Raw genomic sequence first — 14438 nt, 5'->3', positions numbered from 1 at the left:
TCTTTGAATAAGGAAATACTTGGTGTAAAATTCCCACCCTCTTTGTCTTGGTGGAACAGGCTTGACTGCTTTGGCTACTGAGGAGGAGGAGAACTCCAGTAAAAGCAGTTCCTGATGTGATGAGTGATCCCAACTGGGGTTTGGACATCAATTTGGCAGGAGATCCAGTACATTTAATCTATACCCTCTACTGCTGATGCTGACAACTCACATGTCAAAGGTTGCACTGAGCAACTGGTTTACATATAACTGTAGCTGAACTCCCAGACACAAAACTTCCCTAGCACAGGTACCAGGATCTTGGCTATGTTCTCTACAATCCAATCTGGGGCTTAGGTGCCCTGTTGCCTTGGTCAGGCATGAGGGTTCTGTTGGTCAGGCATGAGGGTTCCGTTGCGTACGGTACCAAGTGGGCAGAGGATAGTGCCTCCTCGAGTGGAAGAAGTGCCTCTTCTTCTCCAGGAGATACCCAAGGCCCAGGGCAGAAGATCAGGATCTGAGTACCAGTGGAGAGCTGCTGGAAAGCTGCACAGTAATCCTTGATCTGTTCAACCAATTCCTTTATCTCCAAAGAGATTCTCTCTTGAATATGGCATGACAGCACTTTCGGATGGAGTTCTGAGGTTTGCAACCAGGTTAGTTTGCAAGCCTCTATCTCTATACCAGAAACTCTTAATACAGTTTTGAAAACAAATGGTTGAGCGGACCTTGTGCTTTCCACACTCTAACCCGGTGTTTCACAACCCTCTTCTGGAGGTGTACCTATCCAGAAAGGTTTTCAAGATTGCTGCAATGAATATGCACGAGACAGATTTGCATACACTAGGTCTCCAATGTATGAAAACCTCTCTGCACATTCATTATCGACATCCTGAAAACCTGGTTTGGTGTGCCTCCAGAAGGTTGGGAAACACTGCTCTAACCCATCAGTGACTGCAGGGTGTCTTACTTCTTTTGAGTAAGATGCTCAGCCATCCTTCTGCGCTTGCTTCAGCATATCCCACATATTCTAGCCCATGAGCCGATAGGATGCTGTGCAGACATTGAGTAGTACACTGAAAAACCTTCTCCCCACCCCCCTCCCCCCCCCCCCCCAAATAGTGTTAAGGGCCCTAGAATCCCTTTCTGGAGGCACAGAGGAGTGGTTTCCGGACCTCTTAGCCTTTAGTTTCTGCCAAGATATACTGTATTCGCCTTCCTACTATACCTCCTGAAAGATCTCATGAATTGAGACTGCCACAATCTCCTTAGGGAGTTCCACAAACTGGAGAATTTCCAACAGTTTGGTTCTGGACTCAGCCTCGATCTGTAAAAAAAAAAAAAAAAAAAAAAAGGAATGGCTTCCACCATTTTCCTTACAAAAACTGGCTGATTGAGCCTGGATTCAAAGGAGCTTTGATATCCCAGGAAAGCATCCTCTCCTGAGGAGTTTGAGATCAACACTGGAGTGGTAGTCAATCTGGCACTGATGCTGAGCACCCGAAGGGAATCAAGCAGAGGGTTGAGGATGAACTGTACTTATTTTGTACTGGCATTTTCCAATACATGCTGGATCTTTTTGTCCAACTCCTCCTCAAAGGTCACCGATGCTAACAACTACTGGGAGGCAGGAAATGTGACCACATCTTCATTGGAACTCAGAAGTAAATTAGTGGCAGACATGAGGATCAGTGGAGTCTGTTGCAAATCACTGGCATGCTTAGAGGATGAGCTCTCATCTCAGAATTGCTTTTGGGGTGCTTAGCATTCGCGGGACCATCCCTGCTCCCAGCATCAGGCATCAATGGAGACCAATACTTATTTGGCTTCCCTGGATACTCAGCATAAGATCTCCTTGATGCTGGAGTCAAAGAAGCACAGACACCTTCAATGATCGGGAAGAGTCAGATGGTGGCTTGTCTCCATGTTCCTGAGGATTCCCCTGAAACCGATGCTGCTCCTTCCATCGATGCAGCTCAGAGGTCTTTTGATGTTTATGATGCTAATGGATCAGTCTTCTGGTGCCCTAAGAGTCTATAAGTTCTAGTTGGGACTGGCATACTTTGAGGGTCATAGTTGCACATTTGCGACAACCCTGGACATCATGCAATGCCTCCAAGCAAAGGATGTATGGTGGGCGTCCTTTTCTTTTGGAGTATTGATGGAACCTGTTAGACATGTTTGACCAAAACAAAAGGGATGCAAAATTGAATTCGATGGTGGTGATAACTGGCAGGCACCAAAGGCCCCACAACTGCGGAGAGGAAATGACAGCAAAAGAAGAAAAATAAGAAAACCAACCAAAATAACATACCTAGGGAAACTATGAGAAACAAGAGCGCAGGACCCCATGACAAAAACATGGAGGTTGTTTGTCATGGGGTCCTTAACCAATTGCTTCATGGAGCAATTGGTTCAGGAACCAACAAGAGAGGGAGCTATTTTAGATTTAATTCTTAGTGGAACACAAGATTTGGTGAAAGAATTAACGGTGGTGGGGCCACTTGGCAACAGTGATCATAACATGATCAAATTTAAACTAATAACTGGAAGGGGGACAATAAATAAATCTGCAGCTTTGATAAAATGAGGAAAATAGTTAGAAAAAAACTGAAAGGTGCAGCTGCAAAGGTTAAAAGTGTTCAACAGGCTTGGACATTGTTTAAAAATACAATCCTAGAGGCGCAGTCGATATGTATTCCACGCATTAAGAAAGGTGGAAGGAAGGCAAAACGATTACAGTCATGGTTAAAAGGTGAGGTGAAAGAGGCTATTTTAGCCAAAAAACATCCTTCAAAAATTGAAAGAAGGATCCATCTGAAGAAAATAGGATAAAACATAAGCATTTGAAATGAAGTTGGCCATAGAGGCAAAAACTCATAATAAAAACATTTTTAAATATATCCAAAGCAAGAAACCGGTGAGGGAGTCGGTTGGACCATTAGATGACAGAGGGGTTAAAGGGGCTCTTAGGGAAGATAAGGCCATTGCAGAAAGACTAAATGAATTCTTTGCCTCCATGTTTACTAATGAGGATGTTGGGGAGATACCAGTTCTGGAGATGGTTTTCAGGGGTGATGAGTCAGACTAACTGAACGAAATCACTGTGAACCTGGAAGATGTAGTAGGCCAGATTGACAAACTAAAGAGTAGCAAATCACCTGGACCGGATGGGTATGCATCCTAGGGTTCTGAAGGAACTCAAAAATGAAATTTCTGATCTATTAGTTAAAATTTGTAACCTATCATTAAAATCATCCATTGTAGCTGAAGACTGGAGGGGGGCCAATGTAACCCCAATATTTAAAAAAGGCTCCAGGGGCGATCCGTGTAACTATAGACCAGTGAGCCTGACCAGTGCAGGGAAAAATAGAGGAAACTAATCTCAAGATCAAAATCGTAGAGCATATAGAAAGACATGATTTAATGGGACACAGTCAACATGGATTTACCCAAGGGAAGTCTTGCCTAACAAATCTGCTTCATTTTTTTGAAGGGGTTAATAAACATGTGGATAAAGGTGAACCGGTAGATGTAGTGTATTTGGATTTTCAGAAGGCGTTTGACAAAGTCCCTCATGAGAGGCTTCTACGAAAACTAAAAAGTCTTGGGATAGGAGGCGATGTCCTTTCGTGGATTACAAACTGGTTAAAAGACAGGAAACAGAGAGTAGGATTAAATGGTCAATTTTCTCAGTGGAAAAGGGTAAACAGTGGAGTGCCTCAGGGATCTGTACTTGGACCGGTGCTTTTCAATATATATATATAAATGATCTGGAAAGGAATACGAGTGAGGTTATCAAATTTGCGGATGATACAAAATTGTTCAGAGTAGTTAAATCACAAGCAGACTGTGATATATTACAGGAGGACCTTGCAAGACTGGAAGATTGGGCATCCAAATGGCAGATGAAATTTAATGTGGACAAGTGCAAGGTGTTGCATTATAGAGAAAAATAACCTTTGCTGTAGTTGCACGATGTTAGGTTTCATATTAGGAGCTACCACTCAGGAAAAAGATCTAGGCATCATAGTGGATAATACTTTAAAATAGTCAGCTCAGTGTGCTGCAGTGGTCAAAAAAAGCAAATAGAATGTTAGGAATTATTAGGAAGGGAATGGTTAATAAAACGGAAAATGTCATAATGCCTCTGTATCACTCCATGGTGAGACCGCACCTTGAATACTGTGTACAATTCTGGTCGCCGCATCTCAAAAAAGATATAGTTGCGATGGAGAAGGTACAGAGAAGGGCAACCAAAATGATAAAGGGGATGGAACAGCTCCCCTATGAGGAAAGGCTGAAGAGGTTAGGGCTGTTCAGCTTGGAGAAAAGACGGCTGTGGGGGGATATGATAGAGGTTTTTAAGATCATGAGAGGTCTCGAACGAGTAGATGTGACTCGGTTATTTACACTTTCGAATAATAGAAGGACTAGGGGGCATTCCATGAAGTTAGCAAGTAACACATTTAAGACTAATCAGAGAAAATTCTTTTTCACTCAATGCACAATAAAGCTCTGGAATTTGTTGCCAGAGGAGGTGGTTAGTGCAGTTAGTGTAGCTGAGTTCAAAAAAGGTTTGGATAAGTTCTTGGAGGAGAACTAAATTAATGGCTATTAATCAATTATACTTAGGGAATAGCCACTGCTATTAATTGCATCAGTAGCATGGGTTCTTCTTAGTGTTTGGGTAATTGCCAGGTTTTTGTGGCCTGGTTTTGGCCTCTGTTGGAAACAGGATGCTGGGCTTGATGGACCCTTGGTCTGACCCAGCATGGCAATTTCTTTTGTTCTTATGTTGCAAAATAGAACTAATAAATCCCAGCAACAGGCAAGTGAGACACCATGCTGCGAGCGAAAGGGCTCTGCGGAAAAAGCTATAATGCATCCATGGGCAAGATCAGAGAGGTACAGCCAAAGTTCTACAAACACTGGAGAAATTACTTACCTGATAATTTTGTTTTCCTTAGTGTAGACAGATGGACTCAGGACCAATAGGGTATAGTGTACTCCTGCTAGCAGTTGGAGACTGATCAGATTTCAATCTGATGTCAGCCCTAGTACATATACCCCTGCAGGAAGTGCAGCTCTTCAGTATTCTCCTCGAAAAGCATTGTGGATAAATGTGTGACTGACTGATTGATTAACTAAATAATTTGATTAACTTGAAATGGTTGATTGACTATAGCTGGAGACCGCCAGTGCACTCAACCGGAAAGCATAGACACCCGGCAGGGTGGATGCCCAAGGTAAATGAAAACATGGCTTACCCTTGAATCATTTGAAAGATGTCAGCCCTAGTACATATACCCCTGCAGGAAGTGCAGCTCTTCAGTATTCTCCTCAAAGCATTGTGGATATATGTATGACTGAATAACTGGAATAACTTGACTAACTTTATAACTTGGATATCGTGATTCACTTTATAACTTGGTTAACCTAATAAATTTGAACCGGTTGAATTGGTTATAGCTAGAGACCGCCAGTGCCCTCAACCGAGAAACGTTGACACCCAGTAGGATGGGTGTCCTAGCTGAAGGAAAGCATGGCTTACCCGTGAATCCCCCGAGAATTCCACGAGTAACTGCAACCGTGGTTGGATGCTGAGTCTGTCTGTCTACACTAAGGAAAACAAAATTATCAGGTAAATAATTTCTCCATTTCCTAGCGTGTTGCAGATGGACTCAGGACCAATGGGATGTATAAAAGTTACTCCTGAACCAGGTGGGAGGCTGCCCTTGACCCACTTAATACGGCCCTTGCAAATGCGGTGTCCTCCCGAGCCTGAACATCCAGGCGGTAAAACCTGGAGAAGGTGTGGATGGAGGACCATGTTGCCGCCCTGCAGATCTCGGCGGGTGACAGCATCTTGGTTTCCGCCCAAGGACACTGCCTGGGCTCTAGTAGAATGGGCCTTGACTTGTAAAGGCGGTGGCTTGCCTGCTTCTACGTAGGCCGCCTTGATGACTTCTTTGATCCAGCGGGCTATGGCTGCTCGCGAGGCCGCTTCCCTTTGCTTCTTCCCGCTCTGAAGGACGAATAGATGGTCCGTCTTTCGTACGAATTCCGACCTTTCCAGGTATCGGACTAGGAGCCTGCCCACGTTGAGATGGCATAGACTTCGAGCCTCTTCCGAATTCTTATGCTCATCTGACGATGGTAGCGAGATGGTTTGGTTGAGATGGAAGTGACGGAACTGTGCGTAACTGGATGGTTCCCGGGGTGAGTCTGAGGAACGGCTCTCGGCAGGACAGTGCTTGTAGCTCAGATATACGACAGGCCGAACAGACTGCCAGCAGGAAGGCTGTCTTCAGTGTTAATAGTTTGAGAGACAGGCTGCGGAGAGGTCTGAAGGAGGTTCCCTGCTAGGAAATCTAGGACCAGGTTGAGGTTCCACAGAGGCACGGGCCACTTCAGGGGTGGTAGGATTCGTTTGACTCCTTTCAGAAAGCAGGAGACATCCGGGTGAGAGGCTATGCTGCCGCTCTCGCTTTTGGTTCTGTAGCATGACAATGCGGCCAACTGTACCTTGATGGAGTTGAGAGACAATCCCTTCTGTAGGCCGTTCTGCAGGAATTCCAAAATCGTAGGAATTTTGACTGAGCGTGGTATGTTGTGGTCCTCGCACCAGGCTTTGAATATTTTTCTTTTTTTTTTATATACCGACATTCAATCTAACATATCACATCAGTTTACATTCAGGTACTGTAGGTATTTCTCTATCCCCAAAGGGCTTACAATCTAAGTCTGTACCTGAGGCAATGGAGGGTAAAGTGACTTGCCCAAGGTCACAAGGAACGACAGCAGGACTCAAACCCTGGTCTCCTGGTTCATAGCCCACTGCTCTAACCACTAGGCTACTCCTCCACTCCAAATACTTATGTATGTTAGGGATGTGGAGAACTTGCGTGCTCGGAGAAGGGTGTCAATTACTGCCCCCGAGTATCCGCTCTTCCTTAGGCGAGTCCTCTCAATGGCCAGACCGTAAGAGAATCGAGCTGGATCCTCGTGGAGGATCAGTCCCTGTTGGAGCAGGTCTCTGTGTGGAGGTAGCGTCAGTGTTCGCATGTCTGCGTACCATGGTCTTCTTGGCCAGTCCAAGGCCAATAGAAGTACTGGTCCCCTGTGGTGTTCTATCTTGTGGATGACTGCACCCAATAGGAGCCACAGCAGTAAGGTGTATAACAGAGTCTCCTGTGCCCAGGTCTGTACCAGGGTATCGATTCCCTGGGACTGGGGTTCCCTCCTGCGGCTGAAGAAACTGGGTACTTGGGCGTTGGACCGGTTTGCCAGGAGGTACATGGTTGGTGTTCCACAACGGTTTACTATCAATTGGAATGCTGTGGTCGACAGCCTCCATTCTCCTGGATCTAGACTTTCTCTGCTGAGGTAGTCTGCAGCGACGTTGTCTATCCCGGCGATATAGACGGCCGAGATCTCTTGAAGATTCACTTCCGCCTATTACATTAGGAGGTCTATTTCCAGAGACACCTGTTGGCTTCTGGCTCCTCCCTGATGGTTGATGTAGGCCACTGTTGTGGCGTTGTCCAACATTACTCTGACCGCCTTGTCTCGGGAGTCTGTGAACAAACCGTAGCCAGGCTAGTTTGACTGCCCGGGCTTCTAGGTGATTGATGTTCCATCCCGACTCTTCTTTGTTCCATTGCTCTTGGGCGGTTAGCTCCTGGCAGTGCGCTCCCCATCCTTCTAGGCTGGCATCCATGGTGAGTAGGATTCTAGGTTGATGAGGATAGTCTCATTCCCTGGCTCAGATGGGCTTCTTGTAGTCACCATCGTAGTTGGGCCCAAACACTGTCCGGGAGCTGAAGACTTATGGTGTAGTTCTGGGACAGTGGATTCCATCATGATGGTAGCGAGCGATGTAGGGGTCTCATGTGAGCTCGTGCCCATGGCACTACTTCCAGTGTGGATGCCATGAGGCCAAGGACTTGTAGGTAATCCCATACTGTGGGGCAAAGTTCGCTCAACAGGGTTCGTAACTGGGTCATCAGTATTGATCTCCTTGTCGGTGTCAGGATGACTTTGTCTTGTTTGGTGTCGAACCGGACTCCCAAGTATTCTAGAGATTGGGAGGGCTGCAGGCAGCTCTTGTTTGTGTTGACACCTACCTGAGGCCCTCCAGTAGAGTTTTGGCTCTGTTGGTTGCCTGGTGGCTTTCCTCTGGGGATTTCGCTCTGATCAGCCAATCGTCTAGATAAGGGTGCACGCGGTTTCCTTCCTTCCTCAGTGTTGCTGACACCACCATTATGATCTTGGTGAACGTCCGGGGTGCAGTGACTAACCCGAAAAGTAGTGTCCGGAATTGGTCCAGTATCGAGAAGCGTAGAAAACGCTGTTGTTCTTTATGGATCGGAATGTGTAGGTAGGCTTCTGACAGATCCAGGGATGTAAGGAACCCTTCAGGTCGTATCGCCCTTATTACAGAGAGTAGGGTTTCCATGCGGAAGCGAGGAATATTCAGGTGACGGTTGACCGCCTTGAGGCCCAGGATAGGTCTGAATGTTCCTTCTTTCTTGGGGATGATAAAATAGATGGAATAATGTCCAGTATTTATTTGTTGTGGAGGCACCGGTGTAGCAATCTGGTCAGTGTAGCTTCCACTGTTGTCCTCTTGGAAGGGTCATGGCAGGGAGATTCCACAAACTTGTCTGGAGTAAGGTGGTGGAAATCCAGGTAATATCCCTCTCGAATGATGGATAGGACCCACTTGTCCGAAGTTCTCTCGACCCATCTTTGGTAGAATAGGGCAAGTCTGCCCCCTATGGCTTCTTCCTTTGGATGGGTCGGCTGATTTTCATTGTGGGGTGCGGCTGGGGCCTGAGCCCGAGCTGGCTCCCCTTTTGTTGTGATTGTTCCGAAAGGACTGGCTCTGGCCTGCGGGGCGGGCCGCTTGATATGTGTTTCTATATGGGTTGAAGCGCTGTGATCCTCTGCCCCTGGAGGTTCGGGGGAAAGATCGCTGGTTTCTCTTATTCCTGTCCTCCGGTAGCCGCAGCAGTGGGGACTTGTTTCCCTAGTTCACTTCCGAACAGAAGTGTTCCCTTGAAAGGCATCCTTGTGAATCTTGTTTTGGACCAGTTTCGGAGCCAGATTTGTCTTCTGGCTGTCACGGCGGATGACACTCCTCTAGCTGCTGTGCGTACCAGATCAGAAGCGGCGTCCGCGAGAAATGATACTGCTGGTTCCAGGGCCTCCCCAGGAGTGTTGTTCCTGGTCTGTGCTAAGCAGGCGCGTGGCACCACGGCGCAGCAGGCCGCGATCTGTAAAGACATAGCAGAGACGTCAAAGGACAGTTTGAGGATAGATTCAAGACATCTGTCTTGAGTGCTGCTCCTCCCTCCACCGGAATAGTAGTGCGCTTCGAAACCGCGCAGATCATGGCATCCACTTTCGGACATGCCAGGAGATCTTTGAGGGCTGGGTCCAGAGGGTACATGGCTGCCAGGTCAATTAGTTGCTGGACGGCTTGTAATAGTGGGAAATGGTGGGAGGTCTGACGGAGTCTCTCTAATAGTGGGTTCGTCTTAGGTTCCCCCGAGGCACTTGTGCCCAGGATAGCAAGCTCTTTTAAGCTGTGTGTGACCAGGTCTGGAAGCTCGTCCTTGGTGAAGTTCCCCTTCCACCAGGGGTTCTGAATCCTCATCTGAGTTGTCCATGTCCCCGAAGGTGGGGCTTCTGTGCGGTGGGATCACTTCCCTGGGCATAGAGGGTCCCAATATGTTGAGATCCTCTGGTGGAGCCTGTGGCCGTTTAATAGGAGGCCCCGGTTGAATGTGGATGAAGGTATGCAGAACTTTAAAGAATTCCACCCAAGAGATAGATGCTGGGTCTAGACTAAGAGGCACCGTGTCCCTGGGGGGTCCTGCTGTGCAATGCTAGGTCCAGCATACTGCTCGAGAGGCTGGAGCCTGGTACCGGCTGGGGAGGGCTCCAGCCGGTACCGGGTAGTGGCCTCATGCTATGCGGCTCTAATGTGGCATGCTGGGCAAAGGCCCTGAGCCTTGAGTTTCTTTTCTGGTGGTGCCATGGGTTGTGCGCGTAAAATACAGTTGTGCGCTCCGGTGTGCGAAGTTGTGCGCGTAGGTTGGGTGCACGCTCAGGGAGATGTGCGCACAAGTCGAAGTTATGCGCCCGGCACAGTAAGCGCGTGGCTATGCGCGTCGCTTGTGCACACACATACCTTGGACGCGCGACGTTGTGTGCACAAGGTATTTGTGCACACGGTTGTCTCTATGCACACGGATCAGAACGGCGGACAGGGCGGCGAACAGAGCAAGATGGTGACGGCGACCACGCGAACAATATGGTGACCACCTCGGAGGGTCTCCACATGGGAGGATCCTCTGATCTGACCGGGGTCTAGCCCTGCTAAGGCAGATCAACCCAGTGGCACTGGTCACGGCTGGCGACCTGTGCGTGTCCTCGAGCTTCGGAGACCGGAGACTTTTAAATAGATTTCTTCCTTACCTTGTCTTGGCGCTTCCCGGTCTCGTTCCGGGCGGTCTCCGGCTGCGGGGGGGAGAGGGAAAATACCTTCACCACCGTGCTCGAGGCTACACTCGCTGCCTCTCAGCCTCACCCGATGTTGGGGGTTAAGTCCCCGCCGAGAGTCGGCTGCCGGACCAAAGCTTACCTCCGAGTGATCGCGGTAATCACCTCGGGAATTCTGAACTGGGGGAGGGACCCAATGGGTGTCACCGCAGGACAGCGGTGACAGTAGAGGTAAGATTTCTTCTCAATTTGGTTTTCTTTGGTAAAATTACTTTAACACTGTGAGAGCATGCATAGAGTCCCTAACCGCTATGGAGACGGAAAATATGAGGAGCTGCACTTCCTGCAGGGGTATATGTACTAGGGCTGACGTCAGATTGAAATATGATCCGTCTCCAACTGCTATCAGGAGTACACTATACCCCATCGGTCCTGAATCCATCTGCTACACGCTAGGAAAACTTAAGGTTTTCCATACAGGGCTTCATTGGATGTCGTCGCCGATGTGTGAGGACTGCCATCCAGCTTGTCCTCAGAGGAAACATACACACACATAAGAAATACACACAACATACATACACAAACATACACACATAAGAAATCTGAGATGCTATGACTGGGATAGCAAATGTTTCTTACCTATAACAGGTGTTCTCACAGGACAGCAGGATGTTAGTACTCACATATGGGTGACATCATCAGGATGGAGCCCAATCACGGAAAACTTCTGTCAAAGTTTCCAGAATTTTGACTGGCCCCTACTGGGCATACACAGCATGGCACTAACCCTGCAGCCAGCAGGGGTCCCCCTTCAGTCTTATTTGAAAGCTACAGGCAGTGCCAAAAAATAAAATAACAAAACGTTACGAAACAAACACCGCGGGGCGGCGGGCGGGTTTCGGGAGGACTAACATCCTGCTGTCCTGTGAGAACACCTGTTACAGGTAAGCAACATTTGCTTTCTCACGTACAAGCAGGATGGTAGTCCTCACATATGGGTGAGTACCGAGCTGAGGATGTCCGAACATGCACCAAATGTACCCAACGGCGTGCAACAGCCACAACAACTGGGGTGGAATTTGGTAGAGGACATCCAGAACCCCACCGGGCAGGCGGAAGGGTGTAGGTACGTCACTTTGGAAATACATTAAGCAGGACAGACTGGCCGAAATGGAATCTTGTCTTCCGGCTTTGTCCAAGCAATAGTGGGCTGTGAAAGTGTGGAGAGAACTCCACGTGGCAGCCCTGCAAATGTCAGGAAGCGGCACCGATCGTAGGTGTGCTACTGAAGTCACCATGGCCCTCACAGAGTGTGCTTTGACACGGTCTTCAAAAGAAATGCCTGCTTGCCAATAGCAAAAAGATATGCAGTCCGCCAACCAGGAGGAGAAAGTCTGCTCACCCACAGGTTACCCTAATTTGTTGGGATGGAAAGAGACAAATAACTGAGTGCTCTTCCTGTGGGCAAGTGTACGGTCTAGGTAGAACTCTAGAGCCCGTTTACAGTCAAGGGTATGCAGAGCCTGTTCCCCTGGATTGGAATGGGGCCTGGGAAAGAAGGTAGGTAGTATGATGGATTGACTGATGTGAAACTCCGAAACTATCTTAGGTAAAAATGTAGGGTGAGTGCGGAGTACCGCCTGGTCCTGCAGGAGTTTAGTGTAAGGCGGATAGGTAACTAGGGCCTATAACTCACTAACCCTGCGAGCTGAAGTGATAGCTAAAAGGAAAATCACTTTCCATGTGAGATATTTTAGGTCACAGGAATGAAGAGGCTCAAATGGAATTTTCATGAGCCGACCGAGAACCAGATTAAGGTCCCAAGAAGGGGCCGGAGGACGTAAAGGTGGCTTGATATGAAGCAAGCCCTTTAAAAATCGTGTTACGAGGGGTTGTACTGATATAGGGACATCCCTGACACCTTTATGGAAGGCAGTTACCGCACTGACAAGCATTCTGATGGAAGAGGTTTTTAGACCTGACTCTGACAAATGTCAGAGATAGTCCAAAAACCTTGGGATTGGACAGGAAAAGGGATCAAGGGACTACGAAGTGCACCATGATGTGTACCTTTTCCATTTATAGGAATAAGATTTTCTTGTGGAAGGTTTCCGTGAAGCAATCAGGACACGAGAAACCGAATCTGAAAGGTTAAGTGGTTGAAGGATTAACCTTTCAACATCCATGCCGTCAGAGACAAGGCCTGAAGATTGGGATGGCGTAGGCATCCGTTGTTTTGAGTGAAAAGATGCGGGTCCATTCCCGCTGGAATGTGCCTGCGGATGGAGAGATCCTGAAGTATTGGAAACCACACTTGGCGTGGCCAGTGAAGTGCTATCAGGATCATGGTTCCCTTGTCCTGACGTAACTTCACGAGAGTCTTCGAGAGAAGAGGAAGTGGAGGAAATACATAGAGCAGACCGGTTGCCCAGGAGAGGGAGAATGCATCTCTGGGTAGAGAGCGCTCGCTCCGAATGAAGGGAGCAGAAATTGTCAACTTTTTGGTTCTGAGGGGACGCAAAGAGGTCTGTCTGGGGATAACCCCATTGTTGGAAGATGAAGTTCGCTACCGAGGGTTTGAGAGACCACTCGTGCGGTTGGAAGACACGACTCAGTTTGTCTGCCAAGACACTGTCCACTACGGCAAGTAGGTGGCCCTGAGGTACATCAAGTGGGAGAGCGCTTCTGACCAAATCTGTGCAGCTTCCTGACACAGAAGGAAGGAGCCTGTGCCTTCCTGCTTGTTGATGTACCACATGGCCTACTGGTTGTCTGTCTGAATCAGGATGATGTGATTTGACAGGCGTTCCTGAAAAGCCCTGGGAATCACCGGTGGAAGGGCGGTCATGAGCACCTCCATCCGGCATAGCAGCAGTGCCAGCGCTGCTGTCATGGGGTCGATGACCGGTTCCACTTTCGGTGCCGGTGTTGGAGGAACCTGGAGCCATTGCATTGCCTTGTCGATGGCCTCCTGGACCAGCCGGTCCAGTTCTTCCCGGAGACCTGGAGCAAGCAGCCCCGGCTCCGTGACGGAAGAGGGAGGCGGAGGCACAGTCGGAGGGACCACCTTTACAGGCAGAATCGCGACTACCAAACCCCGATCGGGTGAGGGTGGCCTCGATCTCCCAGTCACAGGAATGGTCGGTGCCATTTCTGGATGGGGCTTTTTCGATGGTGGCTCGGACGGTGGCGAGGTCGATGATTTCGCTCCCTCGACTGTCCGAGACTTATGATGCCGATGTTTCTCCCTACGATCCCCTCGATTTTGAGGGGGAGTAACGGAGTCGATGGCCGTGAAGACGTCGATGGCGGCGGTCACCGGACGGAGGTCAATGCTGGTGATACTTCGACAGTGCCAGTTCCGATGTCGATGCGATGGACGGCGTCGGGGTGTGAGCACGGAAGAGGAGTCCCATCTTCTCCATTCTGGCTTTGCGACCTTTTGGTGTCATGAGGGCACATTTGGTGCAAGTCAGGACATCATGCTCATGGCCTAAACACATTACACAGACTCCATGAGGGTCTGTGATAGACATGTTACGAGTACAGTCTGGGCACCGACGAAACCCCGACGCCATGGCCATAGAAAAAAAATCGAGCCACGATACGGTCGATGGCCAGTAGGCCGCGAGGGCCAAACTCGATGGTAATCGATGAAAGACGGTCAAAAACTTACCAGAGTACCGTGGCATAAGAAAAGTTAGAGGAGGGACCCCTGTAGGGCAATTTAAGTTTAATTAACTGCCGTGAGGAAAATTCCTGTCAGGAATCTCTTCAGAGCTCCTACACCGCGAGGCTACTGCTGCGCGGAAAAAAGAAGACTGAAGGGGGACCCCTGCTGGCTGCAGGGTTAGTGCCATGCTGGGCATGTCCAGTAGGGGCCAGTCAAAGTTCTGGAAACTTTGACAGAAGTTTTTCGTGATTGGGCTCCATCCTGTGATGTCACC

At 48.6% G+C, this 14438-nt stretch overlaps 1 protein-coding gene across 2 annotated transcripts in view; it reads right to left on the bottom strand.

The window, feature by feature from the left end:
* The window catches only part of LOC115084727, a 793897-nt gene that overhangs the window by 189016 nt on the left and 590443 nt on the right, over positions 1-14438 (bottom strand). The gene's annotated exons all lie outside the window — the stretch shown is intronic.

Source organism: Rhinatrema bivittatum, chromosome 2, assembly GCF_901001135.1.
Source record: "Rhinatrema bivittatum chromosome 2, aRhiBiv1.1, whole genome shotgun sequence".
Classification (NCBI taxonomy): domain Eukaryota; kingdom Metazoa; phylum Chordata; class Amphibia; order Gymnophiona; family Rhinatrematidae; genus Rhinatrema; species Rhinatrema bivittatum.
This window is presented reverse-complemented; position numbering and strand designations above follow the sequence as displayed.